Source organism: Mercenaria mercenaria, chromosome 10 (genome assembly GCF_021730395.1).
Source record: "Mercenaria mercenaria strain notata chromosome 10, MADL_Memer_1, whole genome shotgun sequence".
NCBI lineage: Eukaryota > Metazoa > Mollusca > Bivalvia > Venerida > Veneridae > Mercenaria > Mercenaria mercenaria.
Window position 1 is genome coordinate 49966220 of NC_069370.1, and position 22152 is coordinate 49988371.

Here is a 22152-nt window from a genome sequence, read left to right on the forward strand (position 1 = left end):
ACATTCATGCCAAGTTATTTGAAAATCCATCCATCGATGACAAAGATATGGACCAGACACGCCCATCAATGCACTATCCTTTAACGTCTAAGTGTGACCTTGACCTTTGAGCTACGGACCTGGGTGTTGCGCACTGCACGTCATCTTACTGTGGTACACATTCATGCCAAGTTATTTGAAAATCCATCCATCGATGACAAAGATATGGACCGGACACGAAAATTGCGGACAGACCGACAGACGGACGGTTCAAAAACTATATGCCTCCCTTCGGGGGCATAAAAATATTTATTGCAAGTGAACAAAAATGGGATCTGCCAAATAAAACCAAGAGCACTGCAATGCAGAGCAATATACACAAAGCAGTCATATTATATGACCTTTGACCCCCCAAGTGTGACCTTCACCTTGAAGTGAGTCTTCCGAAACATGCGCTCTGCATGTCGTCTCAGTGTGGTGAACATTTGTGCCAAGTTTTCATGAAATCCTTCAAGCAGTTCAAGAGTTACGGAGTGGACACGAAACAATCTGATATGACCTTTGACTCCTAAGTGTGACCTTGACCTGGAAGTGACTCATTGGAAACATGTGCTCTGCACGTTGTCTCGGTGTGAACATTTGTGCCAAGTTTCCTTGAAATCCTTCAAGCAGTTCAAGAGTTACAGAGCAAACAGGAAACAATCTGATATGAACTTTGACCCCCAAGTGTGACCTTGACCTTGAAGCGAGATAAACGCGCTCTACGCGTCATCTTGGTGTGGTAAACATTTATGTCAAGTTTCTTTGAAATCCTTTAAGGGGTTCAAGAGTTACACAGCGGACATGGAATTGCTAACGGACTGACACCTAGGGTCCCTTTTGGGCATGTAAAAATATTTCTTTAAAAGATATCATTTGGACCTTCATTTTTCTACTAGATGAAAACATTCCAAGTGCTCACCTGTACAGCAAGTCAGGTTTTCAACAGAGGTAAATAAATGAGGAAATGATTGAAAATCTACAATTTGAACACTATCAAAACTAGAAAATGCTTTTGTAAAAAAGCACATGTCTCCCCCAATGCAAAGTCCTATAGGCAAGAAGTCAATAGGGTTCAGGAGCGAAAGTCAAAGAGACACTGATGGTTGGCTGCAATAGGGATCATCTACTTGGCATGTCCAGTCATCCCGCTAAATTTCAACACTCTTGGCCTAGTGGTTCTCAGGTCACTTTTCAGGCTCCTGTGACCTTGACCTTTGATCAAGTGACCTCAAAATAAATAGGGGTCATCTACTCTGCATGTCCAATCATCCTATTAAGTTTCAACATTGTAGGTCAAGTGGTTCTAAAGTTATTTCCAAAAAATGATTTTACATGAACAGGTCACTGTGACCTTGACCTTTAATAGACTGACCCCAAAATCAATAGGGGTCATCTACTCTGCATGTTCAATCATCCTATGAAGTTTCAACATTCTGGGTCAGGTGGTTCTCAAGTTATTGATCGGAAATGGTTATCAATGTTCAGGCCCCTGTGACCTTGACCTTTAATGGAGTGACCCCAAAAACAATAGGGGTCATTTACTCTGCATGAACAATCAACCTATGAAGTTTCAACATTCTGGGTCGAGAGGTTCTCAAGTTATTGATTGGAAATGGTTTTCCATGTTCAGGCCCCTGTGGCCTTGACCTTTAACAGAGTGACCCTAAAATCGTTAGGGGTCATCTACTCTGCATGACCAACCATCCTATGAAGTTTCATCATTCTGGGTCAAGTGGTTCTCAAGTTACTGACCGGAAATGGTTTTCAATGTTCAGGCCCCTGTGACCTTGACCTTTCACAGAGTGACCCCAAGATCGATAGGGGTCATCTACTCTGCATGACCAATCATCCTATTAAGTTTCAACATTCTGGGTCAAGTGGTTCTCAAGTTACTGACCGGAAATGGTTTTCAATGTTCAGGCCCCTGTGACCTTGACCTTTAATGGAGTGACCCCAAAATCAATAGGGGTCATCTACTCTTAATGACCAATCATCCTATGAAGTTTCAACATTCTGGGTCAAGTGGTTCTCTAGTTATTGATCGGAAATGGTTTTCAATGTTCAGGCCCCTGTGACCTTGACCTTTGACGGAGTGACCCCAAAATCAATAGGGGTCATCTAATCTTCATGACCAATCATCCTATGAAGTTTCAACATTCTGGGTCAAGTGGTTCTCTAGTTATTGATCGGAAATGGTTTTCAATGTTCAGGCCCCTGTGACCTTGACCTTTGACAGAGTGACCACAAAATCAATAGGGGTCATCTACTCTTCATGACCAATCATCGTATGAAGTTTCAACATTCTGGGTCAAGTGGTTCTCTAGTTATTGATCGGAAATGGTTTTCAATGTTCAGGCCCCTGTGACCTTGACCTTTGACAGAGTGACCCCAAAAACAATAGGGGTTGTCTATTCCAGCAGCCCTACAATCCTATGAAGTTTGAAGGTTCTAGGTCAAATGGTTCTCCAGTTATTGCTCGGAAATGAAGTGTGACGTACGGACGGACGGACAGGGCAAAAACAATATGTCTCCTGGGGGAGACATTATAATTTTTTACTTGAAATTCTCATGCAAACAATGCATTTTACCTCCAAGAGCAAGTCCAGCTATGAAAAAAAAACATGTTCGTGAGCTATCATAGGAGACAACGCACTTGACTACTTCGATGCTGAATAGCGAAAAAACAGGCATAACTGAGGAAACTTGAGCTATCACTGGAGTGATTAACACCACTGATGCAGATTATTATGTTGGACACCAGTTTGAATCAGTAAAATCTATTTCAAGTAATAGCAGGGAGGGTTCTGCATCTAGTCACACTAATATACAATATCACTTTCAGCAAGTAGTTGTACAGTAAGTATCAAATGAATATCTTATGTCATGAAGATATTGGACTTCATCATAAAAACTTTAATGTCTAAGTTAACAAGCAAATTCGATGAATTGGTATCCCCCGCCAAAAGGGTTTGTGGTGAGGAATGGCAAAAAGATATATCCGGCAAAAAGTGAAAGGATGTTAATAAGAAGCAAATAATTTCATTAGTCAAAATCAATTTAACAGAAAACAAATGTTTAATTAAAGAGTACATAATAAATGTATGATACTTTGATCCTGACTAAAGAATTTATTTTGAATGGGATATGCTTACTGTAATAAGCTTAGCTTTTAAAATTAAATGCAGTTAATTGAAATGTGAGCTTGAAGTTTAACTGGAATGAAATATTGTCTTTGAGTGGTTTGGCCCCAGGTGTTGCTGTTTTACTTGTACATTTGAATTTAAAAAGATCAGATGTCCTTAAGAGAACATAGGTAAGATATCTTGAACATGGCTGAGGACAAGGTTTGTGCAGTCACAACTTAACATGTTGAAGGTTTGAACATTTAAAAAAAAAAAAAAAAAAAGGAATGGAAATATATATATCTATATATAGATATATGTATATTTATTTTTTAGGGGGTGGGGGTGCAGGGGAACGGGAGAGGAAACAAAATTTCACATGCTGATTATAAATATTGATTGAAAATAAAATGAAAAAAAAAAAAAGGTAAAAGGGTGAAGTTGGAGTGGGGGGGGGGGAGCAGAGGATGCTTGATCAGTGGAGGGCATGACTGGCTGGAGAAGTGAGGTGGGGGAATGGTACAACTTGGAAGGTTTGAAAAAAATCAAAAATAAGAAATGAAAAAAAAAATTTTTTTTGGGAGGGGGGGGGGAAGGGGGTTGGGAGGGGGAAGGGGTGTGACCAATGTAAGTGGGTAACCAGGTGTGGGTGCGCAACTTCACATGTTTATAATAAATGTTCACAGAAAAGAATGAAAGAAATTTAATGAAATTCTGCCAAATGGTAAGTTTGTTATGTACAAATATGTGGATTTTTAGACAATTAAAGGGCAATAACTCTGAAGTTACAAAAAGAAATCTGTACAAAACTGTCTGTGCACAACCACATTATAGTGCTCTAAATTCTGTTAAAGTTTCATAGTTGTAGGTCAAATATATCAAAAGTTATGATGCAGAAATTGGCATATCTATAGATCTATGGTACACTATATAGTTAACACTAGAAACTTCTAAGGGCCATAACTCTGGTGTTACTTGGGCAATCTGTCTGAAACTTGATGGGCCCCATAACCTCATAGTGGTGAACATGTATATGAAGTTTGATCGAAAAAAATCTAAAATAAGGAATAATTCTTTTTTTTTTTTTTGGGGGGGGGGGGGGGGGGGGTGGGGGGGGATAGGGGGAAGGTGTGTGATAAAGGTAAGGGGGTGACCAGGTGTGGGTACACAACTTCACATGTTTACAATAAATGTTCATGGAAAAGAATGAAAGAAATTTAATGAAATTCTACAAAATGGTAAGTTTGTTATGTACAAATATGTGGATTTTTATACAATTAAAGGGCAATAACTCTTAATTTACAAATAAATCCAAATGAAATTGTGTGTACACAACCACATTATGGTGATCTAAATTCTGTTTAAGTTTCATAGTTCTAGGTCAAATATATCAAAAGTTATGATGCAGAAATTGCCATATTTATAGTACCCTATATAGTTAACACTAGAAACTTCTAAGGGCCATAACTCTGGTGTTACTTAGGCAATCTGACTGAAACTTGACGGGCCGCAAGAACTCATTGTGGTGAACATGTATATGAAGTTTTAAATAAATATTCCCAACCATTTCCTAGATATGGCTCCGGACGGACGGAAAGACGGAAGGACGGACGGACGGACAATGCCAAAACTATATCCCTCCGACTTTCGTCGGGGGATAACAAAGATCTTATGGTGATACAAGTTGTGTGCAAGTTTGGTAAAAATCAAATCATAAATAAAGCTGCTATTGTGCAGACAAGCTCAAAATAGCTAATTTTGGCCCTCTCAGGAGCATAACTCTGGAACCTATAATGGGATCTGGCCAGTTCAAGAAAGGAACCGAGATCTTATGGTGATACAAGTTGTGTGCAAGTTTGGTTAAAATAATATCATAAATGAAACCACTATTGTGCAGACAAAAAATTGTTGACGGACGCACGGACACAATGACGGACTGACGACAGACGAAGGGTGATCACTAAAGCTCACCTTGTCACTATGTGACAGGTGAGCTAAAAAGAAGTTGTCAACAGGTTTTCTCATAGCTCTAGTCCCTCCCTGCACCAAAAGGGGAAAAGCATACCTATTTGAAAAAATTTGAGAGAAGACTTTACAGTGATACTACAAACCAAGTTTGATGAAGATCCATCGAGTGGTTCATGAGAAGTTGTTTAAAGTTTTTTTCTCATTTTAGCTCAAGTGTCCCTTTAGAGGCAAAGAGCCCCCATTCAAATAGACTTAAGAGGGCACCTTACAGTGATGCTACGGACCAAGTTTCATGAAGATCTATCAAGTTGTTCATGTCAAAAAGTTGTTAAAAGGTTTTTCTATTATAAAGGAGGCCAAGTGCTTTCACTGAACAAATTTGCTAGAAGACCTTGCCAGGATGCTCACCGATCAAGTTTAGTATTATTCTGACCAGCAGTTTCATGGAGAAGAAGTAAAAATGTGGACAATGGATGCCAGATTAAGGACCATCCGCCTATACTAGTAGTTCATCCTGAATCTTTAGTTAAGAGCTAAAGAATAAGTACTGAATTTGATCAAGAAAGTACCAGGTTTAATGAAGAATACAAACAATTGTTTACCTCTACATTTATGGTATAGTAGCTTATTACAGGGATCTTCTGTATCCTGTGTAACTACCTGATACATATGCTCCAACCAGCCTGAAATATTTGTTTATTTCAAATTACAAAACAATTATAAAATGATCTCACCAGTAGTGTTACATTACCTTATTGCACTGCCTTTACAAAAGGAAGTAAATGCAATATATAGTTGTGTAATCTTACACGCATAATATTCTGTGTCTTACTAGCAGAACAATACCAACTTCTTTCTAATGGCAAACTGAAGGTAAGTGAATACCTTACTTGATCAGAAAACATTCATAAAATTACAAAAAAATAACACAGTAGAATTTGCTAAAGTGTACATGCAGTATACTTATATGTGACACCACAATATTTATGTTAAACTCTCAACACGTAATATTTCTTTAGATGATTCATAGAATTTTATACAAAGTTTAAGCCTGACTGTATTTCGAGTTTCCAGATACCCAACAACATTTCATAGTTTTAAGGTACATGGTGTATTTTTAAACTAATACACCCAATTTTCCACTTACTACAAACTGAAACTGACTTAAAAAGTTTATGCTTTAAAATTCTGCAAGAATTTTTTTTTTTGAAAAAATAGAAGAAAAAAGAACCAACTTTTTTATATTATAACATTTAAATATCATAATGCAGCAAAGATCAGAAAAATTCTTATTCTGTCTAATACAGAAGTTTCACTATACATTGTAAATAAAATAATACATAGTCACTCTCTTCATAAAGCTATGTGCTTCATTACATACTGATCCAAACAACCATGAAAAGAAAAGGTGAATTTTTTTTTAAATAAACACATTTCCAAGAGGGTCATACTCCCTGGAACATAGGCTTAATACTGACTGTATTCTCTTCCGATGACATGGATGAATGTTGACGAGTTCTCCCTGGTGAACAAGATGTCTGCAGACAGCTCAACACTATCCCTCCCTGACTGTAAGGGATTCTCCAGGCCTAAACATCTGTTAGGAAACAAACCAAACAACAAGACTGACCTGAAATCAGAGGGAAAGAATTCAAAACCATGTGAAGGCATGAGACTAGTTGACAATGAAAAGACGACACACGCATTCAGCATAGCTATACAAGCTTAAGGCTGTATGAATGCCAACTCCTCGGAATGCAAAGCACCAACTTGCTCAAGAGAAGAAATGGAGTATACTGTATGTGCTGGAAGAATACATTAAAATGTTTGAACTGTAATTATGTTGCCCCTGAGCAGAAAATGTACAAGAAAGTCATCTCTCCAGAAATACAGCTGCTCAAAATATAGTACATGTATTGGCCACTGGTCTGCAGGACACTCCAATTGGTAGTACAAGGTTCCATTATCTGGTGACATGTATGGACATACCACAACCATCCGGTCAGCAGTCTTCTTAAAATGGCAACGTGTGAAAAGGTCCAGATGCTCAAAGAAGTTAGTAAATAAGAAATGTGGGAACAATGAGAACATTACTAGATGCCCACAGGCAACATATCTAGCCTGCCAGCTGTCAAAAGGACTGGGAGTTGCACATGACACTCCCTGTCTCATTGAGGAAAACATTTATGCCAAATAAAAAAGAGATTGCAAAAAGTTACAATATAAGTTATTTAAAGTAACAACAAAGGGACGTAAATCTTAAAAAAAAAAATATATATATATATATAGCTGACACTCCCTGTCTCATTGAGGAAAACATTTATGCCAAATAAAAAAGAGATTGCAAAAAGTTACAATATAAGCTATTTATAGTAACAAAAAGGGAAGTAATTCTAGGATCTTGTGCATGACACTCCGTCTCATGATGATGAACAATTGTGCCAAGTCACATCAAAATCCCTCTATGCATCAAAAAGAAATGCTTCAGACAAAGTCATTCTTGTATCTGACTTTTGACTTCTAAGTGTGACCTTGACCTAGGGACCTGGTTCTTGCGCAAGACACTCCGTCTTATGGTGGTGAACATTTGTGCCAAGCGACATCAAAATCCCTCCATGCATGAAGAAGAAATGCTCCGGACAAAGTTGTCATTCTTGTGTCCTTTGACCTCTAAGTGTGACCTTGACCTTAGACCTGGTTCTTGCACATGACACTCCATCTCATAATGGTGAACAATTGTGCCAAGTTACATCAAAATCCCTCCATGCATGAAGAAAAAATGCTCCGGACAGTCATTTTTGAATTTGACGTTTGACCTGTAAGTGTGACCTTGACCTTTGAGATAGGAACCTGGGGTTTGCGCAGGACACTCCATCTCACTGAGATTAACATTCATGCCAAATATAAACAAGATTGCTCCATGCATATCAAAGTTATGGTCCGGACAAACAAATCCGGACGGACGGACGCACGCACATACATCGAACAGTCATTTGGACAACTATGTCTTCGCATCTGCAAGCGGGCTCGACAATAAATATAGCCCTGTACAGACAATATAACTCACCAATCATTGCCAGCCGCAGGAAGAATGGACAGAGTGCCTCTCTTAGGTTATCGGTTTAGCTATGAGACTATGACCTCCCAACAGTTTATTTAGCACCACATGTTCATAACGTTTGGCTGAAAGATAAAGAAATAAATGTGACTTGTCGCAAGTCTTTGTTCCATATTCAGGATGTAGCAAACATCAAGACACATGCCCCTCTGTCAGAATACAAAATGGGGAAATCTACCAGCACCCAGTTAGCACTACAAGGGACATTGATCAAATGCATTACAAAAGATGGTGATTCCAGACCAGCTGAAGGGATGGTACTAAGTAGAATGACTTGCTGATCAAACAATTCAGACAATCTCAATTTTGTCATCTATGCAGACTTTAAAACGCGTTGTAATTTGACTCTAAAAGCACCATGGAAGGAAATGATCACTGATATCAAAGCTGTAAGGAAAGTCTTACCAATTATGTCTTAGATTGGACTGTGGCTTGTAATGATGGATACTGCTCTAAGTCTTATGTATGCTCTGGTTCCAACTCTAACTCCTGGTGGCAGAGGTCCAAGTTCCTGCATCACTAACCAACCTGAACATGCACAATAAAAACAAAGGTTATACTACAAGAAATCATCAAAATCAAACCGAGTGTCTAAGCTGTAGAAACAATGCATCATTTAACTGGTACCAGAAATGTGAGACTGTGAATCCCTCAATCAGAATCTCATTACCGAAGAACATTTATGGAAGGAATGTTGGCGGCCAGCTTGCATCCTCTGTGCACAGACTGAACAATGGCATTGAGATTTCTGACATATAGAAATGTTAATATTCTTGGGTGAAACTCTCTGAAAAGACTAGGCCCTGTATGGACTGTTGCCTAGGCTACACAATGTTTGGTGCATTTGCATCCATTGTTTACATATTTTGCTCAAAAGGTATGAAATATATATACAGATATGATAAGAACCGGATGTGGTAAGTATAACATGCACAGTTGGCAAATATAACAAGAGGGCCATAATGGACCTATATTGCTCACCTGTTATCATTGCACTTAAGGACAAGAAGGTTATCAGAAAAAATATCTAAGTCCAAAGGACAGGAACAACAAAGGGAAGACGTTTAACCAAAAAAAGAGAAAAAAACAATCTTACAAAGTACAGATATGTCAAAATACACCTAAAAATTGGAGGTACCATCCATGTTGTACCACAGAAAAGTGGTCTCGGTTTTTCCCTACGGTCAATAATAAAAAAGTTACTAAAAATAAGATATTTATAGTAATGTAAAAGGGAAGTAATTAAAAAAAATTTATTGTAAGTGAACAAAACAACGTTTCGATGAGGTGAACATTTGTGTCAGGTTTCTTTGAAATCCTACAAGGGGTTCAAGAGTTACAGAGCGGAAGGGAAATTGCTAACCAACAGACAGACAGACAGACGGACACCGAGGCGATAACATAATACATCCTTTCGGGCGTATAAAAAGGAATCGAGATCTTGTGGTGACACAAGTTGTGTGCAAGTTTGTTTAAAATCAAATCATAAATGAAGCTGCTATTGTGCAGACAAGGTCAAAATAGCTAATTTTGGCCCTTTCGGGGGCCATAACTCTGGAACCCATTATGGGATCTGGCCGGTTCAAGAAAAGAACCAAGATCTTATGGTGACTCAAGTTGTGTGCAAGTTTGGTTGAAATCAAATCATAAATGAAGCTGCTATTGTGCAGACAAGGTCAAAATAGCTAATTCTGGCCCTATCAGGGGCCATAACTCTGGAACCCATAATGGAATCTGGCCATTTCAAGAAAGAAACCCAGATCTTGTGGTGATACAAGTTGTGTGCAAGTTTGGTTGAAATCAAATCATAAATGAAGCTGCTATTGTGCGGTCAAAGGTCAAAATCGCTAATTTTGGCCCTTTCAGGGGCCATAACTCTGGAACCCATTACGGGACCTGGCTGGTTCAAAAAAGGAACTGAGATCTTATGGTGACACAAGTTTTGTCCAAGTTTGATTAAATTCAAACCAAAAATGAAGCTGCTATTGTGCAGACAAGGTCAAAATAGCTAATTCTGGCCCTTTCAGGGGCCATCACTCTGGAACCCATAAAGGAATCTGGCCAATTCAAGAAAGGAACCAAGATTTTATGGTGGTACAAGTTATGTGCAAGTTTGGTTAAAATAAAATCATAAATAAAACCTCTATAAATGGATGAAGGGTGATCACAAAAGCTCACCTATGTGACAAGTGAGCTAAAAAGCAGTGCACAGCAAGAAAACCCAGAAATTCGTGAGAGCATGCAAGTTCTTTTTTATGAATTATCAACTGGAAAATATGCCAGATGTTTGTCAAAGACAATAAATTTGATACTTGAAACTATTAAAAATATCTCCACCGACTTATACAGCTAATATTTTGAAGAATTGTAAATGAATTTAAAGCTGCAAGCCTCCGGATTTGTCAAATTTTTGGAAATTTAGGAAATGCTTTCATAAGTGAGTAATTGCATAATAAGACAAGAGGGTCATTGACCCTAAAGCACTCATCTGTACAAGGCTTCAAGTGCATTTGTATAATGTAATGGTACAAGTAAAGAGTTAGGTGTCTTCTATGTTAGCCTATATTATATACAATTGTCACACAATTTTTGAAGTTTCCACTATATACATATAGGGAAAAGTAACCACGCACTCTTGTGGCCATGTTTTTTTGACAAATCAAAATAATCAGAGGGTCACAGAAGGATCACTTGTGTAAAATTATTTCAAAATCAAGGCAGCAGTTTCACAAAAGAAGATTTTCTAAATTTCCACCATATATATAGGGAAAAGTGATCATGCCTCCCGGCAGCCATCTTTTTTTGACCAATCGGAATAGTTTGAATAATCTTTGTAGAGGGTCAAACAAGGACCATTTGTGTAAAATTATTTTAAAATAGGGAAAGCAGTTTCACACAAGAAGATTTTTAAACTTTCCACTAAATACATACAGGGAAAAGTGACCACATCCCCTGGCAGTCATGTTTCACGAATCGGAATAATTTGAACAGCCTTGGTAGAGGGTCACACAAGGTCCATTTGTATTAAATTATTTTAAAATCCGGTCTGTAGTTTCACCCAAGAAGATTTTTACAGTTTCCACTATATACAAATAGGGAAAAGTGACCACGCCCCCTGGCGGCCATGTTTTTTGACGAATCGATAAAATTTGAACAATTTTGTGAGAGGGTGACATTTTTGTGAAATCACTTAAAATCGGATCAGTGGTTTAAGAGATATCATTTGAAGATTTTTGTATTTTTATCTCTGACGGCCACTATGTGCAACCAAGCAGAACCATTTGAACAACTTTGGTAGAGAACCACCCAAGGAACATCAAGGCAAAGTTTTATCAAAATCCATTCAGTGGTTTTGGAACAGATGTCATTTAAACACAATTACTGATGATGGATGGACACACGACGGACACAGAGTGATCACAATAAAATAAAAAGCAATTGTGTGCATCTTCAGAAAATTTTATCTATAAAACACTCTTTCAATCCATAAAATATGTATAAAACACTCAAAAGCACCATTTATCTATCAAAGGGGTGTTCACTGAAAATTTACTGACAGTGCAGACCAAGATCAGCAGGCTTATTTTCTAGTTATTTGTCTGTACTTACTTGGTTTTTGACAACTATTTCATCTTACTAATAGTTACTATTTTTAGTAAATCAAGTAATATCTGTTACTACTTTCATATACTGTCCAGTAGCAATTTTTTAAACATTACATTTTTATCCTGATGGTCTCAAAGTAATTTGTTTTGTTTGTTTGTTTTGGGTTTAACGCCATTTTTAAACAGTATTTCAGTTATGTAACGGTGGGCAGTTAACCTAACCAGTTTTGCTGGATTCTGTACCAGTACAAACCTGTTCTCCGCAAGTAACTGCCAACTTCCCCACATGAATCAGAGGTGGAGGACTAATGATGTCAGACACAATGTCGTTTATCAAATAGTCACGGAGAACATACGCCCCGCCCGAGGATCGAACTCACGACCCCACGATCCGTAGACCAACGCTCTTACCTACTGAGCTAAGCGGGCCGGCTCGTCTCAAAGTAAAGACCAAATCTAGTTGATTACTAGATAAACAAATAAACAAGTGACCGAGTATTGCCTTGGCAATACAGCAGCACCCACTGGCGGAAAACTTTCATGCAGATAAAACTGATTGAGCAGAAACAGTTTTACATGATCAATGCATATACAAAAGGGCCATGAAGGCCCTGTATCGCTCACCTGACCTATTGACCTAAAGATCATCAAGATTAACATTCTGACCAAGTTTCATTAAGATATGGTCATAAATGTGGCCTCTAAAGTGTTAAATAGCTTTTTCTTTGATTTGACCCGGTGACCTAGTTTTTGACCCTACATGACCCAGATTCGAACTTGACCTAAAGATCATCAAGATTAACATTCTATGTTTCATGAAGATACAGTCATAAATGTGGCCTCTAGAGTGTTAACAAGCTTTTCCTTTGATTTGACCTAGTGTCCTAGTTTTTGACCCTACCTGACCCAGATTTGAATTTGACCTACAGATAATCAAGATTAACATACAGACCAAGTTTCATTAAGATATGGTCATAAATTTGGCCTCTACAATGTAAACTAGCTTTCCTTTGATTTGATGACCTGGTGACCTAGTTTTTGAGCCTACATGACCCAGATTCAAACTGGACCTTGAGATCACTAAGATTAACATTCTGACCAAGTTTCATGAAGATACAGTCATAAATGTGGCCTCTAGAGGGTAAACAAGCTTTTCATTTGATTTGACCTAGTTACCTAGTTTTTGACACCACCTCACCCAGATTTGAACTTGACCTATAGATCATCAAAATTAACATTCTGACCAAGTTTACTGAAGATGAAGTCATAAATGTGGCCTCTACAGTGTTAACAAGCTTTTCCTTTGATTTGACCTGGTGACCTAGTTTTTGACCCCAGTTGACCCAATATCAAACTCGTCCAAGATTTTATTGAGTGTAACAATCTGACTTAGTTTCATTAAGATTGTGCCAAAATTGTGACCTCTAGAGTGTTAACAAGCTTTTCCTTTGATTTGACCTAGTGACCTAGTTTTTAATCCTAGATAACCCAATATCAAAATCATCCAAGATTTTACTGAGGGTAACATTCTGACCAAGTTTCATTAAGTTTGGGCCAAAATTGTGACCTCTAGAGTGTTAACAAGCTGTTCCTTTGATTTGACCTGGTGACCTAGTTTTTGACCCCAGATGACCCAATATCAAACTCGTCCAAGATTTTATTAAGGGTAACATTCTGACCAAGTTTCATTAAGTTTGGGCCAAAATTGTGACCTCTAGAGTGTTAACAGTCAAATTGTTTATGACGGACGACGGATACAGGGCGATCACAAAAGCTCACCTTTGAGCACTTCGTGCTCAGGTGAGCTAAAAAGTTATGACGCAGAAACAATTTTAACTTTACCTTCATTAATGACCTTGACCTTTGACCTACAACCATAAATCAAGTAGGGGTACTTAATCTTAACTTTAAATAGAACAGCCACATAAAATATCTTCTATGGATAGACTTTTGGGCCACTTAAGAGATATCATGGAGCCACAGATACATGGAAGGTATAGCAACCTAAAAATTGTAGATTTTAGGCACATAATGTTTTAGGTGAGCCACCTTAGTACCTATTTGAAAAAACAAGAGGGTCATGATGGCCCTATATCGCTCACCTGTTATCATTGCACTTGAGGACAAGAAGGCCCTCAGAAAAAATATCTAAGTCCAAAGGATAGGAACAACATGGAAGAAATTTAACCAAAAAGAAAAAACAAGGTATAGATATGTCAAAATACACCTAAAAATTGGAGGTACCATCCATGTTGTACCACAGAAAAGTGGTCTTGGTTTTTCCCTACGGCCAATAATAAAAAAGTTACTAAAAATAAGCTATTTATAGTAACGTAAAAGGGAAGTAATAATAAAAAAAGATAAGTGAACAAAAGAAGGATCTGCCAAATAAATCTGTTGACATAAATGAAATTTCAGATCAGTATCTTCATAAGTTATGGAGATATACCCATTTTAATTTGAAATAAAGGGAGGCAATTTGACATAAAATCAGTCCATAGTTATCTACCCTGATTGTCTCAGTCCAACTAATAACAATAATGAAATTTCAAATAAGTACTATAAGTACTTACTGATATAAATTCATTTTGATTACAATCAGGGGAGGTAATCAGATATGAAATAACTCTGGAACCTACGATTGGATCTGATTTGTCATGGAATCCAAGATTTATTGTTGTTGAAGATATTTTAGAAGTTTGTATCAAATAAAACCATAAAAGAAGTCTCTATATGGCTGCAAAAGCCAAAATAGCCAATTTTGGACCTTTAAGGGGCCATAACTCTAAAACCCATGAAGGAATCTGGCCAGTTCAAGAAAGGAACCAAGATCTTGTGGTGATACAAGTTGTGTGCAAGTTTGGTTAAAATCAAATCAAAAATGAAGCTGCTATTGTGCAGACAAGGTCAAAATAGCTGATTTTGGCCGTTTCTGGGGCCATTACTCTGGAACCTACAAAGGAATCTAGCCAGTTCAAGAAAGGAACCAAGATCTTATAGTGATACAAGTTGTGTGCAAGTTTGGTTAAAATCAAATCATAAATGAAGCTGCTATTGTGTAGACAAGGTCAAAAAAGCTAATTTTGGCCCTTTCAGGGCCATAACTCTAGAACCCATTATGGAATCTGGCCAGTTCAAGAAAGGAACCAAGATCTTATGGTGATACAAGTTGTGTGCCAGTTTGGTAAAAATCAAATCATAAATAAAGCTGCTATTGTGCAGACAAGGTCAAAATAGCTAATTTTGGCCCTTTCAGGGGCCATAACTCTGGAACCCATAATGGGATCTGGCCAGTTCAAGAAAGGAACCGAGATCTTATGGTGATACAAGTTGTGTGCAAGTTTGGTTAAAATAAAATCATAAATGAAACCATTATCGTGCAGACAAGAAATTGTTGACGCACGCACGCACGGACGCACGGACTGACGACGGACGACGGACGAAGGGTGATCACAAAAGCTCACCTTGTCACTATGTGACAGGTGAGCTAATAAAACAGTCAGTATCATTTTTTCTGGGGTACCTCAAGTAAAGGGATTCAATGAGACAGAATTCTAACTCCAACATTGAAAAATTTAGGTCTGTTTTGAATTTTTCTCACTTCATTCAAAAATACCCTTGGGGCAGAAGTAAAACCTAACTACATTTCTTCGACAATATGTAATCTAAAGAATGACGGCAAAATAGAGAACTTTAACCGCATGTAACTCAATATTTTTAAAGATGTCTACTCTACGGGCCCCTTCTGTTTTAGAGGTAAATTCTTTTTGAACAGCAAGAAATCGTTTATCAAAAGAATTGTTTCCACTTTTGTTCAATGAGTCAATAACAAGTATTGAAAGAAGTAAAAACTTTAGGAAAAAAGAAAATTAAGGGGAAAAAAAGTTTGGCCCCACTGGGGCTTGAACCTACGCCCCCCCCCCTGAAAATTGCAGTCAAAGTAGGTTTATGGTAGGAACAGAATACTCTTCAAAAAGGAGGTACTCTGTTATGGACTTAATACCTTAAGAAAGCAGATTAGTAGGTCAGTTTCATGGTCTCTTAGTCAGTTTTAGGATCAGTGCACAAAAGTGTATACCTCATCAAAATTTCAAGGCTGTATCTTAAAAAACAAGAAAATAGGTCAGTAGGTCAAGGTCAAGGTTGACCCTAATTTCTTGGGGTCATTAGGTAATTGTAATAGAGTGAACATTTCTTTAAAAACAAGAATGTAGTTTACCACAATAAAATTTTTACAACAACAAAATTAAGCAAGGGCATTTTAGTGGTCTTTTTTTTTTTAAATTGAGTTACCTCCCTTCAACTGTAATATTTTTATTTCTAAAGAACATATTACATGTATTCAGCTCTCTTTCAACTCTAAGTGCAACTGGATTAGAAGAAACTGGTTCTAAATACAAATGATCTGTTTACTTGTGAAATGTTATTTATCCTTGCCATCCATTATGTTTCCCTTGAACACTGTGTTGAACAAATTAGACCCGCATTTCTGAACTTCATGGTCTGTACTGATACTTCACAGTTTTCACTACAAAAGAGACATTTTTTTTCTTCTAAAATGTTTAGCAAATCCATAGAAAATCTAAAGATACACATTCAAAATGTTACAGCACAAATTAGTGAAAATAATCTATCTCAGTTGGATAGACTGCCAGACATTTGATCAGAGAACAAGTCTGTAAAAGACTAATGATATTAAAGCACTATGTCTGACATTATATATATAGAATGTAAAGGAACCATCAATAAATCTTGGGTTATATAACAATGGTAAAATCACACTGACTCAAGAAGCTTTAAATAGACTTTCTGCATCACAGAACACAAAGGGTTCCAGTATGTGGAAAAGAAGTCTCAAAACCAGCTACATGTAATATCAAGAGAGGCTCCAAAAGAAAGTGTTCTTGGTCTAATGCTGTTTTGGAACATGTTCTTTCCTCATAGATTTAAACCCTTTATGGTTAAATATGTACGTGTATCAATAATGTACCTGACATGAAGAACTTTGGATCAAAGAACATATTTTTCTGGTCTGTTGGGACTATAGAGCCCATTTTAATGTTTGTAAATAACAGAAGGTAAATCTTTCATATTTTACCTGGGAACTGGGATGCAAGTCCCAATCTGGAATGGAAGGAACAACTTACAATATAAAACAAAATTCCTCTTCAGCTGGTACTAGAGCCACAACAAGAACAGTCATCTCAAGCAACTTGATCATTGTACAACTAGAACTATAGAAACAAGAGCTGTCGGAGGACAGCAACGCTCGACTATTCAACAGCCTTGTCGACTGAATGAATACGAAAGTCGAAAAAGGGACATTATTTAGTAAAAAAGCAAAATAGAGTTATGGAACCTGCATAGTGCTTATAAGCTAATGACAGTGGACAAGTATGAGAAGTTTCAATCCATTCCCATTAGTGGATACTGAGATACCAGCTTACGTATAGGAATTTAACCAAAAACTCCTAAGTTGAAAAAGGGGCATAATTTTGTAAAAATGCAAAGTTGAGTTATTGACCCTTTGCATTGCATGTCATATCATGACAGTGAACAAGTGTGTGAAATTTCAATCCTTTCCCATTAGTGAATACTGAGATACCAGCTTACATACAAAAACTTAACCAAAAATTTCTATGTTGAAAAAGGGGCATAATTTTGAAAAAAAGCAGAATAAAGTTATGGGACCTGTTTTGTGCATGTCAGATCATGACAGTGAACAAGTGTGTGAAGTTTCAATCCATTCCAATTAGTGAGTACTGAGATACCAGCTTACATACAAAACCTTAACCAAAACATTCTAAGTCGAAAAAGGGGCATAATTTTGTAAAAAAGCAAAATAGAGTTATGGAACCTGTGCAATGTAAGTCAGTTTATCACAGTAAATAAGTATGTGAAGTTTCAATCCATTCCCACAAGTGGTTACTGAGATACCAGCTTACATACAAAACTTTAACCAAAAATTTTTAAGTCGAAAAAGGGGCATAATTTTGTAAAAAAGCATAACAGAGTATGGAACCTGTGCAATGTAGGTCAGTTTATCACAGTGAATAAGTGTGTGAAGTTTCAATCCATTCCCACAAGTGGTTGCTGAGATACCAGCTTACATACAAAAACTTAACCAAATCGGGATGCGGACGCGGACGCCGACGCGGACGCCGACGCATGGGCGAGTCCAATAGCTCTACTATTCTATATTTCTTTTTCTATTCAAGTGCTATTACAAATATTTTTATTTTTCATTATTTGTATTAATGTAGTTCATATTGGAACAGAAACTTAAATATGTGTTCTTAAATGTTTAAGTGAATATTTCTGTAAAAACAATGTAGTTTACCACAATAAAATTCAGTAAAAGGCACTTTAGTGTTCTTTTTTAAAATTGAGTTACCTCCCTTCAACTGTAATATTTTTATTTCTGAAGAACTTAGTGCATGTATTCAGCTCTCCTACAAGTCCAAGTGCAACTGAATGAGGAAACTGGTTCTAAATACAAATGATCTGTTTACTTGTGAAATTTTATCTATTCTTGCCATCCGCTATGTTTCCCTCAAACACTGTGTTGAACAAATCAGACCCACATCTCATCATTTCTGAAGTTCATGGTCTGTACTGATACTTCAAAGTTTTCACTACAAAAGAGACATATTTTTTTCTAAAATGTTTAGCAAATCCATAGAAGGTCTAAAGATGCACATTCAAAAAGTTACTGCACAAATTAGTGAAAATAATGTATCTCAGTTGGATAGACTGCCAGACATTTGATCAGAGAACAAGTTTGTAAAAGACTGATGATACTAAAGCACTATGTCTGACATTATATATATATAGAATTCAAAGGAACCATCAATAAATCTGGTTTCATACATATATTACTATATATAGTAACAAAAATGAATGTTTTTCAGCAGGTTATTGCTTTCACACACTGATTATCACTTATCAGCCCAGGCAAAAAACTCATAATCATAATCCGCCCAGTGAAACCAATGGCTACATAAAACGTCATCATGGTCAGTGCGCTTTCAACATGGCGGCCTAGCGGACGTTGGAGTTGTTACTGGACATCATAATGGTCTGTCACTGGTCTACATGTTAAACTATTGTTTATCACAGAATTACAATGCTTGGTTTTTAGTAATAAAACAGGACATGCACATATTTTACATTGGAGCTAGAATTCTGGGTTTCAACAGTGTTCGGGTATGTTGTGTAAAAAAGCATGATTTGCACCACACAATTTCAAAATTCCAACGAAGTTGCAGGTTTCTTCTCAGTGAAAATGTTATGACTGCTTTTCATAAACAGATCTACTGCTAAGAAAACTGCAGTTTTTTTTCATGGAATGGCTCAAATTATCCCTGTTTCTCATATTCTTGTTTTTTTGCCTTAAAGTTGTCAAATGATGTAATGTTTGTTATTTTCCAGAAGGTATGGTACAAAACTGACACACTGAACATTTTAAGTGATTTGAATGCAAACTGATGAAAACATTGTGGTTTTACTAAATTAAAAAAGAAATACTTATTTTTTTCTGGTGGTGTAAGCAAAATTGCTATAAATTATTCGCTATGCAATTGATTGTCATACATGCATTTCTTGATGCATTTACTACAGAATATATATTTTATTACACCATGGTAGTTTTAATGTTTTAAATTCTGCAAGTTGTTTGTGATGAAAAGTCAAATCTAAATCCACAGGAATAAGAGAAACTCTTGGTCCATTTCTGTGGTTGAGGGTAGTATCAAATACTATAACAAAATAATTAAATGGGATAATTTCTGTAACATCTAATGACTCCATCTGAAAGACAAGTAAATTTTCTACAAAATTACCCCCACATACTGTTTCTGAAATCTTTAATCTCTTACTGGGAATCGAAGTCTGTAATTTGTCTAAATATACAAGAATAAGTTTAGTGCACTCACTTATATTTTCCCCATATTGACACAATAATTGCTTTTGAAAAAAACATTAGTACATGGGCTAAAGCCCTCAGGCAATTATTTGTTTTCTGCGCCGATTTTATATCACATTCCCGCTCAGCTCCGTCATGTATTAACTTCTATTCTAAGTTATATATCAATGGTAAAATGACTCAAGTAGCTTTAAACAGACTTTCTGCATCACAGAACACGAAGGGTTCTAGTCAGTGAAAAGAAGTCTGAAAACCAGCTACATGTAATATCGAGAGGGGCTCCAAAAGAAAGTGTTCTTGGTCTAATACTGTTTTGGAACATGTTCTTCTCTTAGATTTAAACCCTTTATGTTGAAATATGTACATGTATCAATGATGTACCTGACACAAGGAACTCTGGATTAAATAACATATTTTCTAGTCAGTTGGGATCATAGTGTCCTGTCAATGTTTGTGTAATAAAAGGTAAAAGGCTTCTTATTTTGCATGAGAAGTGAACAAAATTCCCGATCTGGAATGGAAAGAACAACTTACTCTATAATGCTGAATTCCGCTTCAGTTGGCAAGAACTGTCATCACAGGCAACTTGATCATTGTAAAACTAGAACAATAGAAAAATACACAAATTTTATATTTCCTTTTCTATTCAAGTGCTATTTTATTTTTTTATTATTATTATTTGTACTAATGTAGTTCATACTGGATCAGAAACTTAAAAGTGAACATTTCTGTAAAAACAAACCCTGTAGTTTACCACAATAAAATTGAGCAAGGGCAAATTAGTGTTCCTGTTTTAAAAATTGGGTTACCTCCCTTCCACTTTTAAAACACTTATTGAAAGTATTCAGCTCTTCTACAATCTAAGTGCAGCTAGATTAGAGGAAACTGGTACTAAATATGAAATCATTTGCAATTCACCTTATAATCTTCATACACTTGTTTACACACCCACATCATACTTGTTACATGGATATTTACCATGACACTCAAGCATCTGTCCATGTCTCTGGGCGGCATCCTAGGTCACTTGTTCCCTGGTCTTTCGTGGCGGTATTTTTCGCCCAGATATGTGAAAATATATATTTGTTAAGGTATTGTTTGGTAAAATAAATATTGCCCTTTCTCAGTCAACACTTTGTTCACTCTTATATTTTCCCATACATAGTCCTCAGGGTCAGTGCTTCGTTGTGGACAAATACAAATGATCTGTTTACTTGTGAAATGTTTTCTATCCTTACCATCCACTCTGTTTCACTCATACACTGTGTTGAACAATGTAGACCTGCATCTCTTCATATCTGATCACCATGGCCTGTACTGCTACTAGTACATGTATGAACTTCACAGATGTCACTACAAAAGAAGAGGCATTTTTTTTTTCAAAAGTGTTTAGCAAATCCATAGAAGTTCTATAGATGCACATTCATAAAGTTATTGCACATATTAGTAAAAATAATCTTTTTCAGTTGGATAGACTGCCAGACATTTGATCAGAGAAGTTGAGAGAACAAGTGTGTGCTATTTTGGTACTTGTTCTTTCCTTATAGATTCAAACTTCTTAAGGTTACATAGGCAATAAGTATCAATGAGGTACCGGACATTATGGACTTCAAATTAACATATTTTCTGGTCATTTGGGATCATACAGTCCATTCAATGTTTGTGAAAGTTTTTTATTTTGCATGGGAAGGTGACAAAAGTCCCCATTTATAGGAAAGGATGAAACAACTTATTCTATAAATAGAGATCTGCTTAAACCTGTACTTGTGGGCATAAGAACAGTCATCACAGGCAACTTGATCAGGGGTTAAACTAGAATTATTATAGACAATTAAAAATATTGTCTATTGCTTTTTTCTATTCAAGTGCTACTAAAATGTTTTTTTATTATTATTTGGACGAATCTAGAAACTTAAAAATTGATTTGTGTCTTAAATGTTTAAGCGAACATTTCTGTAAAAGCAAACTTTGTAGTTTAACACGATAAAATTTAGTATTAAAGGGCAGTTCAGTGTTCTTTTTTAAAACTGAGTTATTTCCCTTCAACTGTAACATTAAGAAATAAACTTTTTGCATGTATTCAGCTCTTTTACATGTACAAGCAGATGGAGTAGAGAAAACTGGTTCTCAATACAAACTGTTTATTTGTGAAATGTTTTCACTATGTTTCCTTCATGCAGTGTGTTGAACAAGTTAGACCTGCATCTTTTCATTTCTGAACTTCCTGGTCTGTACTGTTACTACACAGATTTCACTATAAAAAGAGGCATTTTTAAAACAAATGTTTAGCAAATGCATGGAAGTTCTATAGATGTAGGTTCAAAAAGTTATTGCACAAGTTAGTGAAAATAATCTACATTTTGTATTTCAGTTTAATAAACTGCCAGACATTTG

At 36.5% G+C, this 22152-nt stretch overlaps 1 long non-coding RNA gene across 4 annotated transcripts in view; it reads right to left on the reverse strand.

Moving 5' to 3' along the window:
• LOC123555527 (uncharacterized) overlaps positions 1–22091 on the reverse strand; it is a 35330-nt gene extending 13239 nt beyond the window's left edge. Inside the window, exons 1-9 of one of the 4 annotated variants that reach the window (XR_008372765.1) lie at positions 21897–22091; positions 20997–21111; positions 20293–20359; positions 18347–18469; positions 16982–17068; positions 16248–16362; positions 8635–8757; positions 8179–8294; positions 5714–6741 (exon numbers count right to left, since the gene is read on the reverse strand). This is a non-coding gene — a long non-coding RNA (uncharacterized LOC123555527). Of the gene's footprint in view, positions 1–5713; positions 6742–8178; positions 8295–8634; positions 8758–16247; positions 16363–16981; positions 17069–18346; positions 18470–20292; positions 20360–20972; positions 21112–21896 lie in introns of all 4 variants that reach the window. The other 3 variants (XR_008372766.1, XR_008372767.1, XR_008372768.1) reach the window with 3 other exon arrangements.
• Between the last annotated feature and the right edge of the window lie 61 nt (positions 22092–22152).